Here is a 23,244-nt window from a genome sequence, read left to right on the forward strand (position 1 = left end):
AATTAACCAAATCAGCACCCTTCTTGGTCAAATCGGTCAATGGTCTGGCAATGCTAGAAAAATTACAGATGAAGCGACGATAAAAATTAGCAAAGCCCAGGAATTTCTGCAGACTTTTTAGAGATGTCGGCTGAGTCCAATCCTGGATGGCCTGAACCTTAACCGGATCCATATCGATAGTAGAAGGGGAAAAGATGAACCCCAAAAATGAAACTTTCTGCACACCGAAGAGACACTTTGATCCCTTCACGAACAAGGAATTAGCACGCAGTACCTGGAAAACCATTCTGACTTGCTTCACATGAGACTCCCAATCATCAGAGAAGATCAAAATGTCATCCAAGTAAACAATCAAGAATTTATCCAGATACTCACGGAAAATGTCATGCATAAAAGACTGAAAAACAGATGGAGCATTGGCAAGTCCGAACGGCATCACCAGATACTCAAAATGACCCTCGGGCGTATTAAATGCCGTTTTCCATTCATCTCCCTGCCTGATTCTCACCAGATTATACGCACCACGAAGATCAATCTTAGTAAACCAACTAGCCCCCTTAATCCGAGCAAACAAGTCAGAAATCAATGGCAAGGGATACTGAAACTTAACAGTGATCTTATTAAGAAGGCGGTAATCAATACACGGTCTTAGCGAACCATCCTTCTTGGCTACAAAAAAGAACCCTGCTCCCAATGGTGACGACGATGGGCGAATATGTCCCTTCTCCAGGGACTCCTTCACATAACTGCGCATAGCGGTGTGTTCAGGTACGGACAAATTAAATAAACGACCCTTAGGGAATTTACTACCAGGAATCAAATCGATAGCACAATCACAATTCCTATGCGGAGGTAGGGCATCAGACTTGGACTCTTCAAATACATCCTGAAAGTCCGACAAGAACTCTGGGATGTCAGAAGGAATAGATGACGAAATAGACAAAAATGGAACATCACCATGTACTCCCTGACAACCCCAGCTGGTTACCGACATAGAGTTCCAATCCAATACTGGATTATGGGTTTGTAGCCATGGCAACCCCAACACGACCACATCATGCAAATTATGCAGTACCAGAAAGCGAATAACTTCCTGATGTGCAGGAGCCATGCACATGGTCAGCTGGGCCCAGTACTGAGGCTTATTCTTGGCCAAAGGTGTAGCATCAATTCCTCTCAACGGAATAGGACACCGCAAAGGCTCCAAGAAAAATCCACAACGTTTAGCATAATCCAAATCCATCAGATTCAGGGCAGCGCCCGAATCCACAAACGCCATGACAGAATACGATGACAAAGAGCACATTAAGGTAATGGACAAAAGGAATTTGGACTGTACAGTACCAATAACGGCAGAGCTATTGAACCGCCTAGTGCGTTTAGGACAATTAGAAATAGCATGAGTAGAATCACCACAATAGAAACACAGTCTGTTCAGACGTCTGTGTTCTTGCCGTTCTACTTTAGTCATAGTCCTGTCGCACTGCATAGGCTCAGGTTTACTCTCAGACAATACCGCCAGATGGTGCACAGATTTACGCTCGCGCAAGCGACGACCGATCTGAATGGCCAAGGACATAGACTCATTCAAACCAGCAGGCATAGGAAATCCCACCATTACATCCTTAAGAGCTTCAGAGAGACCCTTTCTGAACAAAGCCGCTAGTGCAGATTCATTCCACAGAGTGAGTACTGACCACTTCCTAAACTTCTGACAATATACTTCTACATCATCCTGACCCTGGCATAAAGCCAGCAGATTTTTCTCAGCCTGATCCACTGAATTAGGCTCATCGTAAAGCAATCCCAGCGCCTGGAAAAATGCATCAACATTACTCAATGCAGAATCTCCTGGTGCAAGAGAAAACGCCCAGTCCTGTGGGTTGCCGCGCAAAAAAGAAATAATAATCAAAACCTGTTGAATAGGATTACCAGAAGAATGAGGTTTCAAGGACAAAAATAGCTTACAATTATTTCTGAAGCTCAGGAACTTAGTTCTGTCACCAAAAAACAAATCAGGAATCGGAATTCTTGGTTCTAGCATCGATTTCTGATCAATAGTATCTTGAATCTTTTGTACATTTACAACGAGATTATCCATTGAGGAGCACAGAGCCTGAATATCCATGTCCACAGCTGTGTCCTGAAGCACTCTAATGTCTAGGGGAAAAAAAAGACTGAAGACAGAGCTAAGAAAAAAAAATGATGTCAGGATTTCTTTTTTCCCTCTATTGGGAATCATTGGTGTGGCTCCTTGTACTGTTATGGCTGGCAATCAGGCAACACAGCGTGCAGTAATCAGCGCACATACAGAGATCTGGCAATAACCAAAAACAATAGGACGAGCTCTGAGACGTGGAATCTCTGTAGACTGCAGTACCTGATCTATCCTCACACAACTATAAGCAGCAGTGGATTGCGCCTATCACTACCTATGCAACTCGGCACTGACTGAGGAGCTGACTAGCCTGAAGATAGAAATACAAGCCTGACTTACCTCAGAGAAATACCCCAAAGGAATAGGCAGCCCCCCACATATAATGACTGTTAGCAAGATGAAAAGACAAACGTAGGAATGAAATAGATTCAGCAAAGTGAGGCCCGATATTCTAGACAGAGCGAGGATAGCAAAGAGAACTATGCAGTCTACAAAAAACCCTAAAACGAAAACCACGCAAAGGGGCAAAAAGACCCACCGTGCCGAACTAACAGCACGGCGGTGCACCCCTTTGCTTCTCAGAGCTTCCAGCAAAAGTTAATAGCAAGCTGGACAGAAAAAACAGAAAACAAACTAGAAGCACTTATCTAGCAGAGCAGCAGGCCCAAGGAAAGATGCAGTAGCTCAGATCCAACACTGGAACATTGACAAGGAGCAAGGAAGACAGACTCAGGTGGAGCTAAATAGCAAGGCAGCCAACGAGCTCACCAAAACACCTGAGGGAGGAAGCCCAGAGACTGCAATACCACTTGTGACCACAGAAGTGAACTCAGCCACAGAATTCACAACAGCAAGCATTATATAAGACACCCCCCTTACTAACCCCATAGTAAAATTGTTAAAACACAGCTAGAATAAAGTCCTTTATTTGAAAGAAAAACAAAAAATCTTTTATTTGAAAAAAAAAACACAGTTACATTAATCTTATGCCTAATCCATAGAAGCAAAAGTCACATGTATAAGACAGAAAATAACCAACCATAATACTCACATTACGCTTAATCCACCGATACACATGTCCCGTGAAAAGGAAGAAAAATAATAAACAACCATATCCTCCACCTGTTTGACGTGAAGATAATCAATATTGTCCCACGACGATCTTGATGATGTGGATAGTGGTCACATCAGTGATGCAATCTCATTCCCCACCAGCCAGAACACACTGACAGGAGCGTAATGGGTCCTGCAGTGTCTTGTGCTGAGCTGCTGTGAGAAAGTTCCTCGGAGTTCATACCTGATGAACCCTGATGAGTGTCCTCTCTTACAGCAGCGCCCGATGTGTGAAAACTTTGTCATGGCAGCACAAAGCTAGACACTCCAGGTGCAATTGCACTCTTGCTCATCAGGAGGCGTGGATAAACAGATGCTGCATGGTGACCACCCATGTCACTACTAGATATAGACCACCTAAATGGGCACTGCCCCAATAAGGAGACACCTCCTAAAAATGATAGAAGTAAAGGGCATATTGCAACAATAGGGGTCCAAAGTATATTACTCATAGTGTTTTGCAAGTCCGCCACTTACTCTATAATTTGTGGTCATATTGGCATCCTTCAGCTGTGCATTAATCATTAGTCTGCTGATGATCAACTGGAGTCTATGGGGATCACCTAACCGGAAGTGGAACCGGCATTCCTGGTGCATGATGTCCCGGCATGTGCGTGAATCACACTGCGCATGTCCGGATGTGCTCCAGAGGCCATCTTGCCAAAGGACAAGATGCTAGATGGCACTGCACATGTACGGACATGCTTCAGCTGCCATTTTGCTGGGGATCAGATCGAATAACGCAACAGTGGACCGCTGACATGTGCACCATATGTTCTGCGCATGTCAGCCCACCGCAAATGAGACCGCCCACGCCAGGCCTCAGAATGACACAGATTCCCCGTCACTCATCCTTGCATCAATGGATGTGCAGCGCTAACGGTCCGCACCAGGCAAAGGACTATGAAGGGGTGGGTGCACAGCTGCACACAGCAATGCACAATCACAACAACAATCTGCCATAAACATGCGGGCAGGAATGGATAGATATCACATCTCTAACCAAGGGAAAAATAGTAATCCACTATCGCATATTGTTATTCCAAACACTTGTGAGAGATCAATATTGGTGACAAATGGGTGTTAAAATAACTATAATTAAAGATAGAGGAACAGCTGTAAATAATATAAAGTGATGTACCATAACAATTTATGGATCTCATTGAAAAATACTACATATATGCTAATCATGGCAAGAAAACGGAGAAAGACCATAAAAGTGCCCAGACAATAGAGATAATAATATTAAAATTGTCTTTATTGGTACAAATGACAGTAGTATAATGAGTTAAAAATGTGCGCACAAACAAGAATAAATATAAATTTCAACCAGATAAAAAAGGATAAAATGAGGTAATATACAGTTAGGTCCATATATATTTGGACAGAGACAACATTTTTCTAATTTTGGTTTATAGACATTACCATAATGAATTTTAAACAAATCAATTCAGATGCAGTTGAAGTTTAGACTTTCAGCTTTCATTTGAGGGTATCCACATTAAAATTGGATGAAGGGTTTAGGAGTTTCAGCTCCTTAACATGTGCCACCCTGTTTTTAAAGGGACCTAAAGTATTTGGACAATGGACTCCAAGGCTATTTCATGGACAGATGTGAGCATTCCCTTCGTTATATCATTCTCAATTAAGCAGATAAAAGGCCTGGAGTTGATTTGAAGTGTGGTGCTTGCATTTGGAAGGTTTTGCTGTGAAGTAAACATGCGGTCAAAGGAGCTCTCCATGCAGGTGAAACAAGCCATCCTTAAGCTGCGAAAACATAAAAAACCCATCTGAGAAATTGCTACAATATTAGGAGTGGCAAAATATTCAGTTTGGTACATCCTGAGAAAGAAAGAAAGCACTGGTGAACTCATCAATGCAAAAAGACCTGGATGCACACGGAAGACACCAGTGGTGGATGATCGCAGAATAATCTCCATGGTGAAGAGAAACCCCTTCACAACAGCCAACCAAGTGAACAACCCTCTCCAGGAGGTAGGCGTATCAATATCCAAATCTACCATAAAGAGAAGACTGCATGAAAGTAAATACAGAGGGTTCACTGCATGGTGCAAGCCACTCATAAGCATCAAGAATAAAAAGGCTAGACGGGACTTTGCTAAAAAACATCTAAAAAAGCCAGCACAGTTCTGGAATAACATTCTTTGGACAGATGAAACCAAGATCAACCTCTACCAGAATGATGGAAAGAGAAAAGTATGGTGAAGGCGTGGTACAGCTCATGATCCAAAGCATACCACATCATCTGTAAAACATGGCGGAGGCAGTGTGATGGCTTGGGCATGCATGGCTGCCAGTGGCACTGGGTCACTAGTGTTTATTGATGATGTGACACAGGACAGAAGCAGCCGAATGAATTCTGAGGTATTCAGAGCCATACTGTGTGCTCAGATCCAGCCAAATGCAGCCAAACTGATTGGTCGTCGTTAGTGTTGAGCATTCCGATACCGCAAGTATCGGGTATCGGCCGATACTTGCGGTATCGGAATTCCGATACCGAGATCCGATATTTTTGTGATATCGGGTATCGGTATCGGAAGTGTAAAATAAAGAATTAAAATAAAAAATATTGTTATATTCACCTCTCCGGCGGCCCCTGGACATCAGCGGGAGGATCCGGCGTCCGGCACGGCTTCTTTCTTCAAAATGCGCGCCTTCAGGACCTGTGGAATGACGTCCCGGCTTCTGATTGGTTGCGTGCCGCCCATGTGACCGCCACGCGACCAATCAGAAGCCGCGACGTCATTCCTCAGCTAAAGTCCTAGAATGAGCGCCTTCTAGGACCTGAGGAATGACGTCGCGGCTTCTGATTGGTCGCGTGGCGGTCACATGGGCGGCACGCGACCAATCAGAAGCCGGGACGTCATTCCACAGGTCCTGAAGGCGCGCATTTTGAAGAAAGAAGCCGTGCCGGACGCCGGATCCTCCCGCTGATGTCCAGGGGCCGCCGGAGAGGTGAATATAACAATATTTTTTATTTTAATTCTTTATTTTACACTTTAATATGGATCCCAGGGCCTGAAGGAGAGTTTCCTCTCCTTCAGACCCTGGGATCCATGAGGATACATTCCGATACTTGATGTCCCATTGACTTGTATTGGTATCGGATATCGGTATCGGCGATATCCGATATTTTTCGGGTATCGGCCGATACTATCCGATACCGATACTTTCAAGTATCGGACGGTATCGCTCAACACTAGTCGTCGTTTCATACTACAGATGGACAATGACCCAAAACATAAAGCCAAAGCAACCCAGGAGTTTATTAAAGCAAAGAAGTGGAATATTCTTGAATGGCCAAGTCAGTCACCTGATCTCAACCCAATTGAGCAGCATTTCACTTGTTAAAGACTAAACTTCAGACAGAAAGGCCCACAAACAAACAGCAACTGAAAACCACCGCAGTGAGGACCTGGCAGAGCATCAAAAGGGAGGAAACGCAGCGTCTGGTGATGTTCATGAGTTCAAGACTTCAGGCAGTCATTGCCAACAAAGGGTTTTCAACCAAGTACAAGAAATGAACATTTTATTTAAAATTATTTAATCTGTCCAATTACTTTTGGTCCCTTTAAAAACAGGGTGGCACATGTTAAGGAGCTGAAACTCCTAAACCCTTCATCTAATTTTAATGTGGATACCCTCAAATGAAAGCTGAAAGTCTGAACTTCAACTGCATCTGAATTGTTTTGTTTAAAATTCATTGTGGTAATGTCTATAACCAAAATTAGAAAAATGTTGTCTCTGTCCAAATATATATGGACTTAACTGTATATCACAACCAAAATAGGTATAGCTAATTGGACTAAAGGTATATCAAAGGTATATATGGCAAATCTGATTAGAATCTAAGAGGCAATAAAATGTGCTATAGTAAGAAAATTAATAATAAAAAAATGTGCAAATTGTGCAAATATACTATAACACCAACTAGGTGATAAATCAATCAAACACCCTCCACATTACTACGCAATCAATGCACAAAAAATTGTGCGCACATTACTTGGACCAGATAGATCTTTATGGTATATCTCCCCATTTACAAAAAAAAATTTCTCTAGTACATTGTGGCACTTGTTTCCCTTTTTTCTTTTTTTCTATTCCTCATTGGCACATTTCTTCTTGGTTCTGACCTGTTTATGAGTATTACTGGCATCACATTATGTGGAGTGTGACTGATTGGTTTGGCACCTTATAGATAAAGCATTTTTTTGCGTATTTTGCACATTTTTCTACATATACATCTGCGTATTTCCCACATTTTTTTGAATTTTTTGTGCATTGATTGCGTAGTAATGTGGAGGGTGTTTGATTGATTTATCACCTGGTTGGTGTTATAGTATATTTGCACAATTTGCACATTTTTATATTATTAATTTTCTTACTATAGCACATTTTATTGCCTCTTAGATTCTAATCAGATTTGCCATATATACCTTTGATATACCTTTAGTCCAACTAGCTATACCTATTTTGGTTGTGATATATTACCTCATTTTATCGTTTTTTATCTGGTTGAAATTTATATTTATTCTTGTTTGTGCGCACATTTTTAACTCATTATACTACTGTCATTTGTACCAATAAAGACAATTTTAATATTATTATCTCTATTGTCTGGGCACTTTTATGGTCTTTCTCCGTTGTGTTGGTTTTTTGCACGTGTTGAGTACTTTTGTACTAATTTTCTCTATAGTACACCAGGTGGATCTATTCTAACAAATATTATATTTCACATTCATTGATATAAGATATATTCTGAAAGGTGTCACTATCTTTTAATCATGGCAAGACTAGATTATGTGTATTATCCAGGAGACACTCTATAGAGAATTCCTGGTTCTAGGAAAAAGCAAGACAGGCCCCAAACACATGACCTGATTGTGATTGGAGGGTTGGGGCTAGGCATACATAAAATTGAAATTGAAACTTTTGTTGCCTCTAAAGGAAACATGCATATGATGTATTTTCATTTAAACCTGTTGGAGTAATGCAGTTGAAACGATGAGGGGAGAGGTGTTTGTCTACAAACATCAGAGATGATAAGTACCCCGTTGTTATAACTGTTATATACATGTGTTACACAATGGGATCACAGTCTTATAGGTACTGTGCTCATGCACTTTAACTTTGGTCAGCCTGTCAGAGACTAATGTTTATGGCCATAGAATTGGGGCCTATGATGTTACATCCCTGGAAGACACCAGCTCATGTGTAGGGCTTGCTTTTTGGGTGAGCCGTCGAGGATTGGGGGCGCCATATCCGCTGAACAGTAGAGTGCCAACCACCACAGCTAGGCAGGCTGGTAAAATCAGCAGGGAACAGTTGTAGTGAGGTACTTGGTGTTTATTATGCACTTTTATGCACTTTATGTTATCTTATCATTCACCCTTCTCACACTGCTAATTAATTAATTGCAAATAGGCAATCACTGTCCGTATCATTTTTCCTGGCCTGCCAGAATGGTGGTCTAATTGCATCACACTATTCATAGCTGACAGACAGGAGATATAGAGACAGCCACCATTGAGCGGGGGGCGCCTATCTCGTATGCATCTCCAGGGTGCCAACCTCCGCTGTAAAGGTACCTTCACACTAAACAACTTCACAACGATATCGCTAGCGATCCGTGACATTGCTGCGTTCTGGCTAGCCATATCGTTGTGTTTGACACGCAGCAGCGATCAGGATCCTGCTGTGATGTCGTTGGTCGCTGCAGAAAGTCCAGAACTTTATTTTGTCGCTTGACTCCCTGCAGACATCGCTGAATCGGCGTGTGTGATGCCGATTCAGCGATGTCTTCACTGGTAACCATGGTAAACATCGGGTTACTAAGCGCAGGGCCGCGCTTAGTAACCCGATGTTTACCCTGGTTACCATCGTAAAAGAAAAAAAACAAACACTACATACTTACCTTCTGCTGTCTGTCCCCGGCGCTGTGCTTCTCTGCACTCCTCCTGCATCCTGTGTCAGCGTCGGCCAGCCGGAAAGCACAGCGGTGACGGCACCGCTCTGCTTTCCGGCTGACCGGCGCTGACAGTGCAGAGGAAAGCACAGCGCCGGAGGACAGACACGGAAGGTAAGTATGTAGTGTTTGTTTTTTTTACTTTTACGATTGTAACCATGGTAAACATCGGGTTACTAAGCGCGGCCCTGCGCTTAGTAACCCGATGTTTACCCTGGTTACCGGCATCGTTGGTCGCTGGAGAGCTGTCTGTGTGACAGCTCTCTAGCAACCAAACAGCGACGCTGCAGCGATCGACATCGTTGTCGGTATCGCTGCAGAGTCGCTTAGTGTGAAGGTACCTTAAAGGGAGGGTGCCGTGATTTTAGTTTTTGTATTAATAATTATTGATTATATAATCAATTATTTTTAATACAAAAGTAAATGTAGTACTTTAATACTTTTTTATTTATTCATTTTTACTTTTGCCACTGGAGGCCGCCATTTTCATTAGTGTGGGTGTAAGTGTCTGGACACGACACTTGCACACCTCACTTACGGCAGCCATGGGCATAGGAGCCAACAGTCGGGCTCCGACCGCTTCTCCTGCCTCTCAGCTGTGACTTGGGCACGCCCCCTGGGCTGCTACGTCACAGCTGTGAGAGGAGATCACGGCCATTTTGTTTTTTTCCTCTGTCATCGCACACACAGCTCAGTGTGTGCGATCATAGCAGGAGCTGCCAGGGAGAAGCTGCTGCTGGGAGCGAGGGTCAGGGTGAGTATCTGCAGCCAGGAGCTGTGATTGCAGCCTGTACTTAGTATTACAGCACAGGCTGCAATCACTGCTCACTGCCGTTCAGAGCAGAGCAGGGAGATCGTCACACTGCTCTGCCCTGAACATGACTCAGCACTTCCTGGAAGAGGACTGAAGGTAAGTACAGAGTTTTTATTTTCTTATGCATCTACCACTGCTACCAGCCCCTATATACCACTGCTACTAGCCCCTATATACCACTGCTACCTGCCCCTATATACCACTGCTACTAGCCCCTATATACCACTGCTACCTGCCCCTATATACCACTGCTACCTGCTCCTATATACCACTGCTACCAGCCCCTATATACCACTGCTACCTGCCCCTATATACCACTGCTACCTGCTCCTATATACCACTGCTACCTGCTCCTATATACCACTGCTACCAGCCCCTATATACCACTGCTACCTGCCCCTATATACCACTGCTACCTGCTCCTATATACCACTGCTACCAGCCCCTATATACCACTGCTACTAGCCCCTATATACCACTGCTACCTTCTCCTATATACCACTGCTACCAGCCCCTATATACCACTGCTACTAGCCCCTATATACCACTGCTACTAGCCCCTATTTACCACTGCTACTAGCCCCTATATACCACTGCTACCTGCTCCTATATACCACTGCTACCAGCCCCTATATACCACTGCTACTAGCCCCTATATACCACTGCTACTAGCCCCTATATACCACTGCTACTAGCCCCTATATACCACTGCTACTAGCCCCTATATACCACTGCTACTAGCCCCTATATACCACTGCTACTAGCCCCTATATACCACTGCTACCTGCTCCTATATACCACTGCTACCAGCCACTATATACCACTGCTACTAGCCCCTATATACCACTGCTACCTGCTCCTATATACCACTGCTACCTGCCCCTATATACCACTGCTACTAGCCCCTATATACCACTGCTACTAGCCACTATATACCACTGCTACCTGCTCCTATATACCACTGCTACCTGCTCCTATATACCACTGCTACTAGCCCCTATGTACCACTGCTACTAGCCCCTATATACCACTGCTACCAGCCCTAATATACCACTGCTACCTGCTCCTATATACCACTGCTACCTGCCCCTATATACCACTGCTACTAGCCCCTATATACCACTGCTATTAGCCCCTATATACCACTGCTACCTGCTCCTATATACCACTGCTACTAGCCCCTATATACCACTGCTACCAGCCACTATATACCACTGCTACTAGCCCTTATATACCACTGCTACTAGCCCCTATATACCACTGCTACTAGCCCCTATATACCACTGCTACTAGCCTCTATATACCACTGCTACTAGCCCCTATATACCACTGCTACTAGCCCCTATATACCACTGCTACTAGCCCCTATATACCACTGCTAGTAGCCCCTATATACCACTGCTACTAGCCCCTATATACCACTGCTACTAGCCCCTATATACCACTGCTACTAGCCCCTATATACCACTGCTACCTGCTCCTATATACCACTGCTACTAGCCCCTATATACCACTGATACCAGCCACTATATACCACTGCTACTAGCCCTTATATACCACTGCTACTAGCCCCTATATACCACTGCTACTAGCCCCTATATACCACTGCTACTAGCCCCTATATACCACTGCTACTAGCCCCTATATACCACTGCTACTAGCCCCTATATACCACTGCTACTAGCCCCTATATACCACTGCTACTAGCCCCTATATACCACTGCTACTAGCCCCTATATACCACTGCTACTAGCCCCTATATACCACTGCTACCTGCCCCTATATACCACTGCTACTAGCCCCTATATACCACTGCTACCTGCTCCTATATACCACTGCTACTAGCCCCTATTTACCACTGCTACCAGCCACTATATACCACTGCTACTAGCCCCTATATACCACTGCTACTAGCCCCTATATACCACTGCTACTAGCCCCTATACACCACTGCTGCCTGCCTCTATATACCAGCTACCACTGCTGCCTGCCTCTATATACCATCTACGACTGCTGCCTACCTCTATATACCATCTACCACTGCTACCTCTGTCCTGTGTAGCTAATCTAGTCTTGTGTAGCTAATCCTGTCCTGTGTACAGTATCACACAAGATAGGATTAGATATACGGCGCAGCACAGTATCACACAGAACAGGATTAGATACACGGCTCAGAAGTCAGTATCTAATCCTCTCCTATGCACTCCTCTCCCCCCTGCGTGTCTTTCCCCATTGTGGTTTATTATTTTTGTTGTGGGAGATGAGGGAGTCGAGGATTATGCGTTCGGTATGGTATAAAAAAGATTAATAAAGGACTTTATTCTGGCCGAGTCTTTATTTACAATACAGGTGAGATCTATGTGGCGGCATTATGGGTGATCTATATGGCGGTATTATGTGAGAAGCATATGGTGGTATGTGAGAACACTGGCGGTATTATGTGTGATCTATATGGTGGTATGTGAGAACACTGGCGGTATTATGTGTGATCTATATGGCGGTATGTGAGAACACTGGCGGTATTATGTGTGATCTATATGGCGGTATTATGTGAGAACACTATGGCAGTATTATGTGTGATCTATATGGCGGTATGTGAGAACACTATGGCAGTATTATGTGTGATCTATATGGCGGTATGTGAGAACACTGGCTGTATTATGTGTGATCTATATGGCGGTATGTGAGAACACTGGCGGTATTATGTGTGATCTATATGGCGGTATTATGTGAGAACACTGGCGGTATTATGTGTGATCTATATGGCGGTATTATGTGAGAACACTGGCGGTATTATGTGTGATCTATATGGTGGTATTATGTGAGAACTGTATGACAGTATTGTGTGATCTATTTGATAGTATTGTGTGTGATCTATATGGCGGTATTATGCGAGAACACTATGGCAGTATTATCTTCAGAAAGCGGACCCATTCTATGGTGGTTCTGGCTGAGCACCTGCACGCGGGTCTGGGGTAATAGAGGGTAAAGCATGACCTCCAGTTAGGTGCAGTCAGGGCTGGTGAGGCAGCTGAAGAGAGGGGTCTCATTTTTATCGTTACTATATGGCTACATTTCCTTCCCAGCGTCACCCCGGACTGCGCCTGTCGCCTCGCTTTCACACATTGCCAGGACAGGATGGAGAAGACAGGATCTGAGGAGGGGAATGGGGTCTGCATGCAAAGTCTGGATCAGACCAGGCCATCAATCCGCAGAAATGTTTCCTGGATTTATGTGGAGCAGACGGTCCATCCATGTGTATAAAAGACAGCGCTCTATGTACAATCCCTGGCTGCTCCGCGCACTGAACAGGGGGCCCCCATAGACCAGCACACTGCTCTCCTGAAATACTCTGTGCTGTTGTCACCCTGCTCCCTCCACCACATATCATCCAGAATCCTTGCTGCCTGCCATCCTTGGTGACTGTCTACTTGTCAGTATAAGGCTGCCTTCACACTATCATTATTTGGTCAGTATTTGACCTCAGTATTTGTAGCCAAAACCAGGAGTGGGTGATAAATACAGAAGTGGTGCATATGTTTCTATTATACTTTTCCTCTATTTGTTCCACTCCTGGTTTTGGCTTACAAATACTGATGAAAAATCCTGACCAAATACTGATAGTGTGACGGCAGCCATACTCTGCAGTCACCAACAAAATGGCTGCTCACTGGGTTCCTGAATATCATCCTCTCTAATCCCTTAGCAAACACCCATTAGGAGAGGAGAGGAGACATCACACACGTCAGCAGACTCCGCCCATAATTACTGCAGTGCAGTAATGTGAGCTAGTTGTACACTAGGTTTTTCTGAAATTTCAGCAGCTGCTCCCCCTAGTGTTGAAAAGTGGAAATTCCAAAACTTTTCAAATTATTTTTCATATTTTACTAAATTATAAACAAATGATAATATTTTTTAAGAAAATGTAATCATTAATTCTTTACATTTTTACAATTTCTGAAAAAAAAATTTTTTTGATGGCACCTTCCCTTTAAGGCAGGGTTAATCAGCATTAGCAGTGCTAAGGATAGTTTCAGTTTAGCACGGTTGTTTGCATGTCGATTGTCCGTTCAATGTTTTAAAGTGAACAAGAAATATTAAGTTTTATCCATAATCTGTTAAGGTACAAGGTTTGTTTTGGTTTTTCTTGTTTTTTTTTAACCTTGGTTACATATTCTATTTGTTTTTTTATAGTCTTTTTTCTGCTGGCATGGCAAGTTTTTTTATCAGGCCCTTTGAATACAGAGGCATGGTTGGAGGACGTAAATCAGGCCTTTTGCACGAGGAGCCAACCAGGTGTGAGTGGCACAAACCAGTCACTAAAATCTCTGTTTGGTGACTTATATGGTGATTATAAGGAACACATCAAATCCTGGTGGGAGCTAAAAGCTCTAGAAAACTACATCAAAAATAGGGTGGTCCCCAGAGGCCTTAGAACAAATTTACATCCATCACCTAGAACTGCTTCTCCTGATTTATTGACAAAGTGGTTGAAGGAATCTATTGATTCCTCAATAAGGTTTATGCAATTGCTTCTGGAGGAAGAAAAAAAGATTTTTGAGGCATCATCTAAACAATTGAATAAATCTATAGATAACATTCTAAAATTGAATGCGGACCCATATTTCAATAGGCCTATTACAGACCTCAGTTGAGAAGTATCAATCTTTTATAAAAGAGAGGAAACAATTGCAATTCCAGAGGGACTTTAAGGCCTTTGGGGAAAATCAGGCTTATATGTTCCACCAAAACAGTGTTTCTAACATCTTATCTTCTGACATTGAAACATCTGACACTGAATGATCTCAGTCGTATTTCTCCCCAAGAGTAGGAAGGTGACATAGATCAGGATGGAGATGCAGAGGAAAACATCATACAAGAGGCTTCCACAGGGGTGGCCAGACACAACAGGCAGCAAGAAGCTCCACCAGTGGAAACAGTGCCTCATATCTGCTACCATCCCCCTCTTCCTCATCCTCATCTTTTTTAGAGAGGAATGTCAGGACGGGGTACTATCTTAGACCCAAAGTAGTGGAATCGTAGTCAGATCATTAATTTATCTGATGTACCCTTGACAAGGGGGGACTATAATGTCTTAAAGAAAGGTCTTAATTTTGTCCCCACGAATAAATTTGACAGCTGTTAGGAGTCGAGTTTCCTCTGCTGCACAGGGGGAATCTTGATCCGTGTCTGCTGCGGTCTCCCATTCGGTATCGGCCGCAGTGGGCTCTGCTCAGCGGAGACGTCGCTCCCAGCGTCTCGCTGAGGCTGATTCGGTGCATAGGGTCACTACTGCCTTTTCTGGCTTTCCTATGGTACCCTGCACTGATCTGCGGCGAGCGAGCCTCTCTGGGACTAAGTCCTTGTTTACTCACACTGAGCATGCCCAGGGCAGGGTCTCCCATTGGAGGTCGAGGGCCACATGTTCGCTCACATGCTCAAGTGCTGCAGTACATTACATTGGTCCTCCTGGAAGGTCATGAAAGGGCAAAACATGCTCAGGTACTGCAGCACTTTCCATTGGTCCTTCTGGAAGGTCCAGAAAGGGCAAAAACTTCGGTAGCAGCTTCCTGTGCTGCAACTATATAAACTGCGCATGACCGCACGGCCATGCGCTAGTATTGTCTTGAAAATATGTGTGTGTGTAGACGGATGTATGTCGAAGGATGAAAGCTCCTAAATATCCCTCCCTAGTGTTGTTGACTGTTTACGGATGATGGTAGCTATCTAGCGCCCGACTAGCCATCAGCACAAAACACACATAACAGCGTCTAGTTGCTGTGACCGCCTGTACGGCGCCGTGCGCTTTCCTTACTCAAGTGTTGTGAATTCTGTGGTCAAGCTCCCTCCTGTGGTCACAAGTGGTACTTCGGCTGATTCTGTCTATGGGCTTCCGTTGGTGGATGTGAGTGGTACTGCGGCTTCTGAGTTTCCTTCCTCAGGTGATGAGGTTAAGTCGTTAGGTGCTGCTCTATTTAACTCCACCTAGTGCTTTGATCCTGGCCTCCAGTCAATGTTCTAGTATTGGTCTTGCTTCCTCCTGGATCGTTCCTGTGGCCTGTCTGCTCAGCATAAGCTAAGTTCTGCTTGTGTTACTTTTGTTCGCTATATTTTCTGTCCAGCTTGCTATATTGGTTTTTCTTGCTTGCTGGAAGCTCTGAGACGCAGAGGGAGCACCTCCGTACCGTTAGTCGGTGCGGAGGGTCTTTTTGCCCCTCTGCGTGGTTGTTTGTAGGTTTTTGTGTTGACCGCAAAGCTATCTTTCCTATCCTCGGTCTATTCAGTAAGTCGGGCCTCACTTTGCTAAATCTATTTCATCTCTGTGTTTGTATTTTCATCTTAACTCACAGTCATTATATGTGGGGGGCTGCCTTTTCCTTTGGGGAATTTCTCTGAGGCAAGGTAGGCTTATTTTTCTATCTACAGGGCTAGTTAGTTTCTCAGGCTGTGCCGAGTTGCATAGGGAGCTTTAGGCGCAATCCACGGCTACCTCTAGTGTGGTGTGATAGGATTAGGGATTGCGGTCAGCAGAGTTACCACGTCTCAGAGCTCGTCCTATGTTTTTTGGTTATTGTCAGGTCACTTTGTGTGCTCTGAACTTCAAGGTCCATTGTGGTTCTGAATTACCTATTCATAACAGTACTGGAGGCCCAAAGTACTATGCTTCTCAATAGAGGGAAAAAAGAAGTTCTGAGACCATTTTTTTTTCTTTGCACTGTGTTTTGCCTTTTTTTTCCCCTAGACATTTGGGTGGTTCAGGACACAGGTGTAGTGATGGACATTATAGGTCTGTCTTCATGTGTGGATCATCTCACTGCAAGAGTACAAAATATTCAAGACTTTGTGGCTCAGAAATCTATGTTAGAACCAAGAATTCCTATTCCTGATTTGTTTTCTGGAGATAGAGCTAAATTTCTGAGTTTCAAAAATAATTGCAAACTGTTTCTGGCGTTGAAACCTCGCTCCTCAGGTGACCCAGTTCAACAAGTTAAGATCATTATTTCTTTATTACGTGGCGACCCTCAAGACTGGGCATTTTCTCTTGCGCCAGGAGATCCTGCATTATGTAATATTGATGCGTTTTTTCTGGCGCTCGGATTACTGTACGATGAACCTAATTCAGTGGATCAGGCAGAGAAAAATTTGCTGGCTCTGTGTCAGGGTCAGGATGAGATAGAGATTTATTGTCAGAAGTTTAGAAAGTGGTCCGTGCTCACTCAATGGAATGAATGTGCGCTGGCAGCTATTTTCAGAAAGGGTCTCTCTGAAGCCCTTAAGGATGTCATGGTGGGATTTCCTATGCCTGCTGGTCTGAATGAGTCTATGTCTTTGGCCATTCAGATCGGTCGACGCTTGCGTGAGCGTAAATCTGTGCACCATTTGGCGGTATTATCTGAGCATAAACCTGAGCCTATGCAGTGCGATAGGACCTTGACCAGAGCTGAAAGGCAAGAACACAGACGTCAGAATGGGCTGTGTTTCTACTGTGGTGATTCCACTCATGCTATCTCCGATTGTCCTAAGCACACTAAGCGGTTCGCTAAGTCTGCCATCATTGGTACGGTACAGTCGAAATTTCTTTTGTCCGTTACTTTGATCTGCTCTTTGTCTTCCTATTCTGTCATGGCATTTGTGGATTCAGGCGCTGCCCTGAATTTGATGGACTTGGAGTTTGCTAGGCGCTGTGGGTTTGTCTTGGAGCCCTTGCAGTGTCTTTTTCCATTGAGAGGAATTGATGCTACGCCTTTGGCCAAAAATAAGCCTCAGTATTGGACCCAGCTGACCATGTGCATGGCTCCTGCACACCAGGAGGATATTCGCTTTTTGGTGTTGCATAATCTGCATGATGTGGTCGTGTTGGGGTTGCCATGGCTACAAGTCCATAACCCAGTATTAGATTGGAAATCAATGTCTGTGTCCAGCTGGGGTTGTCAGGGGGTACATGGTGATGTTCCATTTCTGTCTATCTCATCATCCACCCCTTCTGATGTCCCAGAGTTCTTGTCTGATTACCAGGATGTATTCGATGAGCCCAAGTCCAATGCCCTACCTCCGCATAGGGATTGTGATTGTGCTATCGAGTTGATTCCTGGTAGTAAATTTCCTAAGGGTCGACTGTTTAATTTATCTGTACCTGAGCACGCCGCTATGCGGAGTTACGTAAAAGAATCCTTGGAGAAGGGTCATATTCGCCCGTCGTCATTGCCATTGGGAGCAGGGTTCTTTTTTGTGGCCAAGAAGGATGGTTCGCTGAGACCTTGTATTGATTACCGCCTTCTAAATAAAATCACGGTCAAATTTCAGTACCCCTTGCCGCTGCTATCTGATTTGTTTGCTCGGATTAAGGGGGCTAGTTGGTTCACCAAGATAGATCTTCGTGGTGCATATAATCTTGTGCGTATTAAACGGGGAGATGAATGGAAAACTGCATTTAATACGCCCGAGGGCCATTTTGAGTACCTAGTTATGCCATTCGGACTTGCCAATGCTCCATCAGTATTTCAGTCCTTTATGCATGACATCTTCCGAGAGTACCTGGATAAATTCCTGATTGTATACTTGGATGACATTTTGGTCTTCTCGGATGATTGGGAGTCTCATGTGAAGCAGGTCAGAATGGTGTTCCAGGTCCTGCGTGCTAATTCTTTGTTTGTGAAGGGATCAAAGTGTCTCTTTGGTGTTCAGAAGGTTTCATTTTTGGGGTTCATTTTTTCCCCTTCTACTATCGAGATGGACCCTGTTAAGGTCCAGGCCACTTACGATTGGACTCAGCCGACATCTCTGAAGAGTCTGCAAAAGTTCCTTGGCTTTGCTAATTTTTATCGTCGCTTCATCTGTAATTTTTCTAGTATTGCTAAACCATTGACCGATTTGACCAAGAAGGGTGCTGATGTGGTCAATTGGTCTTCTGCTGCTGTGGAAGCTTTTCAAGAGTTAAAGCGTCGTTTTTCTTCTGCCCCTGTGTTGTGTCAACCAGATGTTTCGCTTCCGTTCCAGGTCGAGGTTGATGCTTCTGAAATTGGAGCGGGGCTGTTTTGTCGCAAAGAGGTTCTGATTGCTCGGTGATGAAGCCATGCGCCTTCTTTTCCAGGAAGTTTTCGCCTGCTGAGCGAAATTATGATGTTGGCAATCGAGAGTTGCTGGCCATGAAGTGGGCATTCTAGGAGTGGCGTCATTGGCTTGAAGGAGCTAAGCATCGCGTGGTGGTCTTGACTGATCACAAGAACTTGACTTATCTCGAGTCTGCCAAACGGTTGAATCCTAGACAAGCTCGTTGGTCGCTGTTTTTCTCCCGTTTTGACTTTGTGGTTTCGTACCTTCCGGGCTCTAAAAATGTGAAGGCGGATGCCCTGTCTAGGAGTTTTGTGCCCGACTCTCTGGGTTTGCCTGAGCCGACGGGTATTCTCAAAGAGGGAGTAATTGTGTCTGCCATCTCCCCTGATTTGCGGCGGGTGCTGCAAAAATTTCAGGCTAATAAACCTGATCGTTGCCCAGTGGAGAAACTGTTTGTCCCTGATAGGTGGACGAATAAAGTTATCTCTGAGGTTCATTGTTCGGTGTTGGCTGGTCATCCTGGAATCTTTGGTACCAGAGAATTGGTGGCTAGATCCTTTTGGTGGCCGTCTCTGTCGCTGGATGTGCGTTCTTTTGTGCAGTCCTGTGGGATTTGTGCTCGGGCTAAGCCCTGCTGTTCTCGTGCCAGTGGGCTGCTTTTACCCTTGCCGGTCCCGAAGAGGCCTTGGACACATATGGATTTTATTTCGGATCTCCCCGTCTCTCAAAAAATGTCGGTCATTTGGGTAGTTTGTGATCGCTTCTCTAAGATGATCCATTTGGTACCCTTGTCTAAATTACCTTCCTCCTCTGATTTGGTGCCATTGTTCTTCCAGCATGTGGTTGGTTTACATGGCATTCCAGAGAACATCGTTTCTGACAGAGGTTCTCAGTTTGTTTCGAGGTTTCGGCGAGCCTTTTGTGCTATGATGGGCATTGATTTGTCTTTTTCCTCGGCTTTCCATCCTCAGACAAATTGCCAGACTGAACGAACCAATCAGACCTTGGAAACATATCTGAGATGCTTTGTTTCTGCTGATCAGGATGATTGGGTGTCCTTTTTGCTGTTGGCTGAGTTCGCCCTTAATAATCGGGCCAGCTCGGCTACCTTGGTTTCGCCGTTTTTCTGCAATTCTGGGTTCCATCCTCGTTTCTCTTCAGGGCAGGTTGAGTCTTCGGACTGTCCTGGTGTAGATACTGTGGTGGACAGGTTGCAGCGGATTTGGACTCATGTAGTGGACAATTTGACCTTGTCCCAGGAGAAGGCTCAACGTTTCGCTAATCGCAGACGCTGTGTGGGTCCCCGACTTCGTGTTGGGGATTTGGTTTGGTTGTCATCTCGTTATATTCCTATGAAGGTTTCCTCTCCTAAGTTTAAGCCTCGTTTCATTGGTCCGTATAGGATTTCTGAGGTTCTTAATCCTGTGTCTTTTCGTTTGACCCTTCCAGATTCTTTTTCCATCCATAACGTATTCCATAGGTCATTGTTGCGGAGATACGTGGCACCTATGGTTCCATCTGTTGATCCTCCTGCCCCGGTTTTGGTGGAGGGGGAGTTGGAGTATATAGTGGAGAAGATTTTGGATTCTCGTGTTTCGAGACGGAAACTCCAGTATCTGGTTAAGTGGAAGGGTTATGGTCAGGAAGATAATTCCTGGGTCTTTGCCTCTGATGTCCATGCTGCCGATCTTGTTCGTGCCTTTCATATGGCTCATCCTGGTCGGCCTGGGGGCTCTGGTGAGGGTTCGGTGACCCCTCCTCAAGGGGGGGGTACTGTTGTGAATTCTGTGGTCAAGCTCCCTCCTGTGGTCACAAGTGGTACTTCGGCTGATTCTGTCTATGGGCTTCCGTTGGTGGATGTGAGTGGTACTGCGGCTTCTGAGTTTCCTTCCTCAGGTGATGAGGTTAAGTCGTTAGGTGCTGCTCTATTTAACTCCACCTAGTGCTTTGATCCTGGCCTCCAGTCAATGTTCTAGTATTGTGTAAATAACAAGTGACTGGCACACTCCGGACGTGTTGTGATGCAAAATAGGGGGTTTATTATACATACAGTAAACACAAACGTTTCGGTCGTAACTGGACCTTCATCAGTGTGCTAAAGGAAAATATACAAAGAGAGTGATATCCAAAGCATAAAGGAACAAAATACAGAAAATAAACATAAACAAAACACAATCAAAATAAACAAAAGTATATACAACACAAAAGTCATGATACAGAAATGAGTAATAACCCCATTAGGGGACCATCAAACAAGATTTCCGAGATATTCATGCTGGAAAAAATTGAACGTGTACGTGAAGGTATGGTGACGCGCCAAGAAAGAAGAAGGAACTAGGCGATGGAGGTATGAAAAAGGTGATGATGAGAGACACACTTTACCGTGAGGTATGGGTGAAAAGGTAAACCTACCTAGATTACTAGTATGTTGGAGGAGCCCCACAAGTTAGAACTAAGATGCATCTGAGGGGAAAAATAAAGTGCATGTAGAGATAACCCTGTACGTGCCTATATGGACCATACGTAATACTATAGGGCTTATGGTGCCATGTAAAATAGTTACATACCGGAAGCCTGAAGCTATATAGAATTCAGGTTGTAGAAGCAGTACATAGACGCAGGGGAGTATGTCCCAGGTGGCGCTATCTGCAGGGGAAATAGGTATGATATAAATTGTGCCAGTGAGCTACTAGATAATATAGGAGTATGGTACATACCAGAGGAAAGCCTGAAGCTATATAGATCCCAGGTTGTAGAAGCAATTTGCTGATGCAGGGTAGTGTGTCACAGGTGACACTATCTGCAGGAGGGATAGGTATGATATGACATAGATGGCGCTAGTGAGCCACTAGATGGTGAAGGTATATGGTACACAGGACTTACCCACCCTGTAAATATGAAGCCACTCGGTGTCACCGCTGTTAAGGGCTAAGAGGGAAGTGCACGCTATCTGTATAAGAAAAGTAAATTGTATGAGGGATGCCACCCTGCACTGCTATAATAGAGAGCGTGTAGTGTCTGGGACTTACCAGCCTGATGAATGGAGGGAGCACGCAGTATCCACTGCAAGTGCAGGCTGGGGAACGGAGCACCAGGGACCTCCTTATATAGTGGGGAAGAGGAATGGTGTGTGCATAGTGTTGCCGGAGAAGTGAGGCTGGAGGGGGCGGGGTGTGGTGACATAAGTGTCACATGACCGCAGGGGGCGGTGTACAATACGTTCCACTGTGAGGAGAAAGAGGTGGAAGTGCTTTCCAAGGCAGTGGATTAGCTGGTGCAGAGGAATAATACGGTGGTCCCAGAGTATCACAGAAGGGTAGATTCAAAGTGGCCGATTCTGTAAAGGAGAGGGAGAGGATTAGCAAGAGAGCAACCATCACTCATCAGTGGACTACACAACTTCCGACTCGGACCCAGAGAGATCCGCCAGACATCCATACCCAGCTCGTTTTTTAGGCCGACAGAGAAGACAAGGGAAAAGAAGAGGACTAGACGGGGGGTCAACAGGTCCCAGAAACATGGACTTCGCCCGGGTCACCAGATCTCAGGTACACAACCATTAGTTGTCAATATCTCCTCAAAATCTTTAGGGATAGCTGAACACAGTGCTCTACAGAAAGGGCTTTCTTTTTGTCCCAGTTATAGACACAATACGTTCCAGATGGAGATGGACTTACAAAAATTCTACAGGTCCCTAAGATTGAGGGTACACTTCACAGAGATTAACCCGGCTGCACCCCCCATTGCACAAACTCCCCCTATAGGTATTACTGCGGCCAGTCTTGGCCTTAGGGAGAGGAGCACATATCAACCTCCTAAGGGCTCACATCCCCTAGAAACCTTTATTCAATTTATAGACCATTCCTTCCAACAACTTCGCACAGAGACAGACAGAGGCAGAATTCACTATCCTCCTAACCTCTCGGCATCAGAGAGACAGTCCCTACAACAGGATAGGGATCTAATCATAAAACCAGCCGATAAGGGTGGGGCCATAGTGGTTATGGACAGAACTCAATATAGGAATGAAGTACTACGCCAACTTGGTGATACTTCTACTTATAAAAAACTCCCCCATAACCCTATCGCTGGTATTCAGAACACCATTAAAACCACACT

Source organism: Ranitomeya imitator, chromosome 4 (assembly GCF_032444005.1).
Source record: "Ranitomeya imitator isolate aRanImi1 chromosome 4, aRanImi1.pri, whole genome shotgun sequence".
NCBI lineage: Eukaryota > Metazoa > Chordata > Amphibia > Anura > Dendrobatidae > Ranitomeya > Ranitomeya imitator.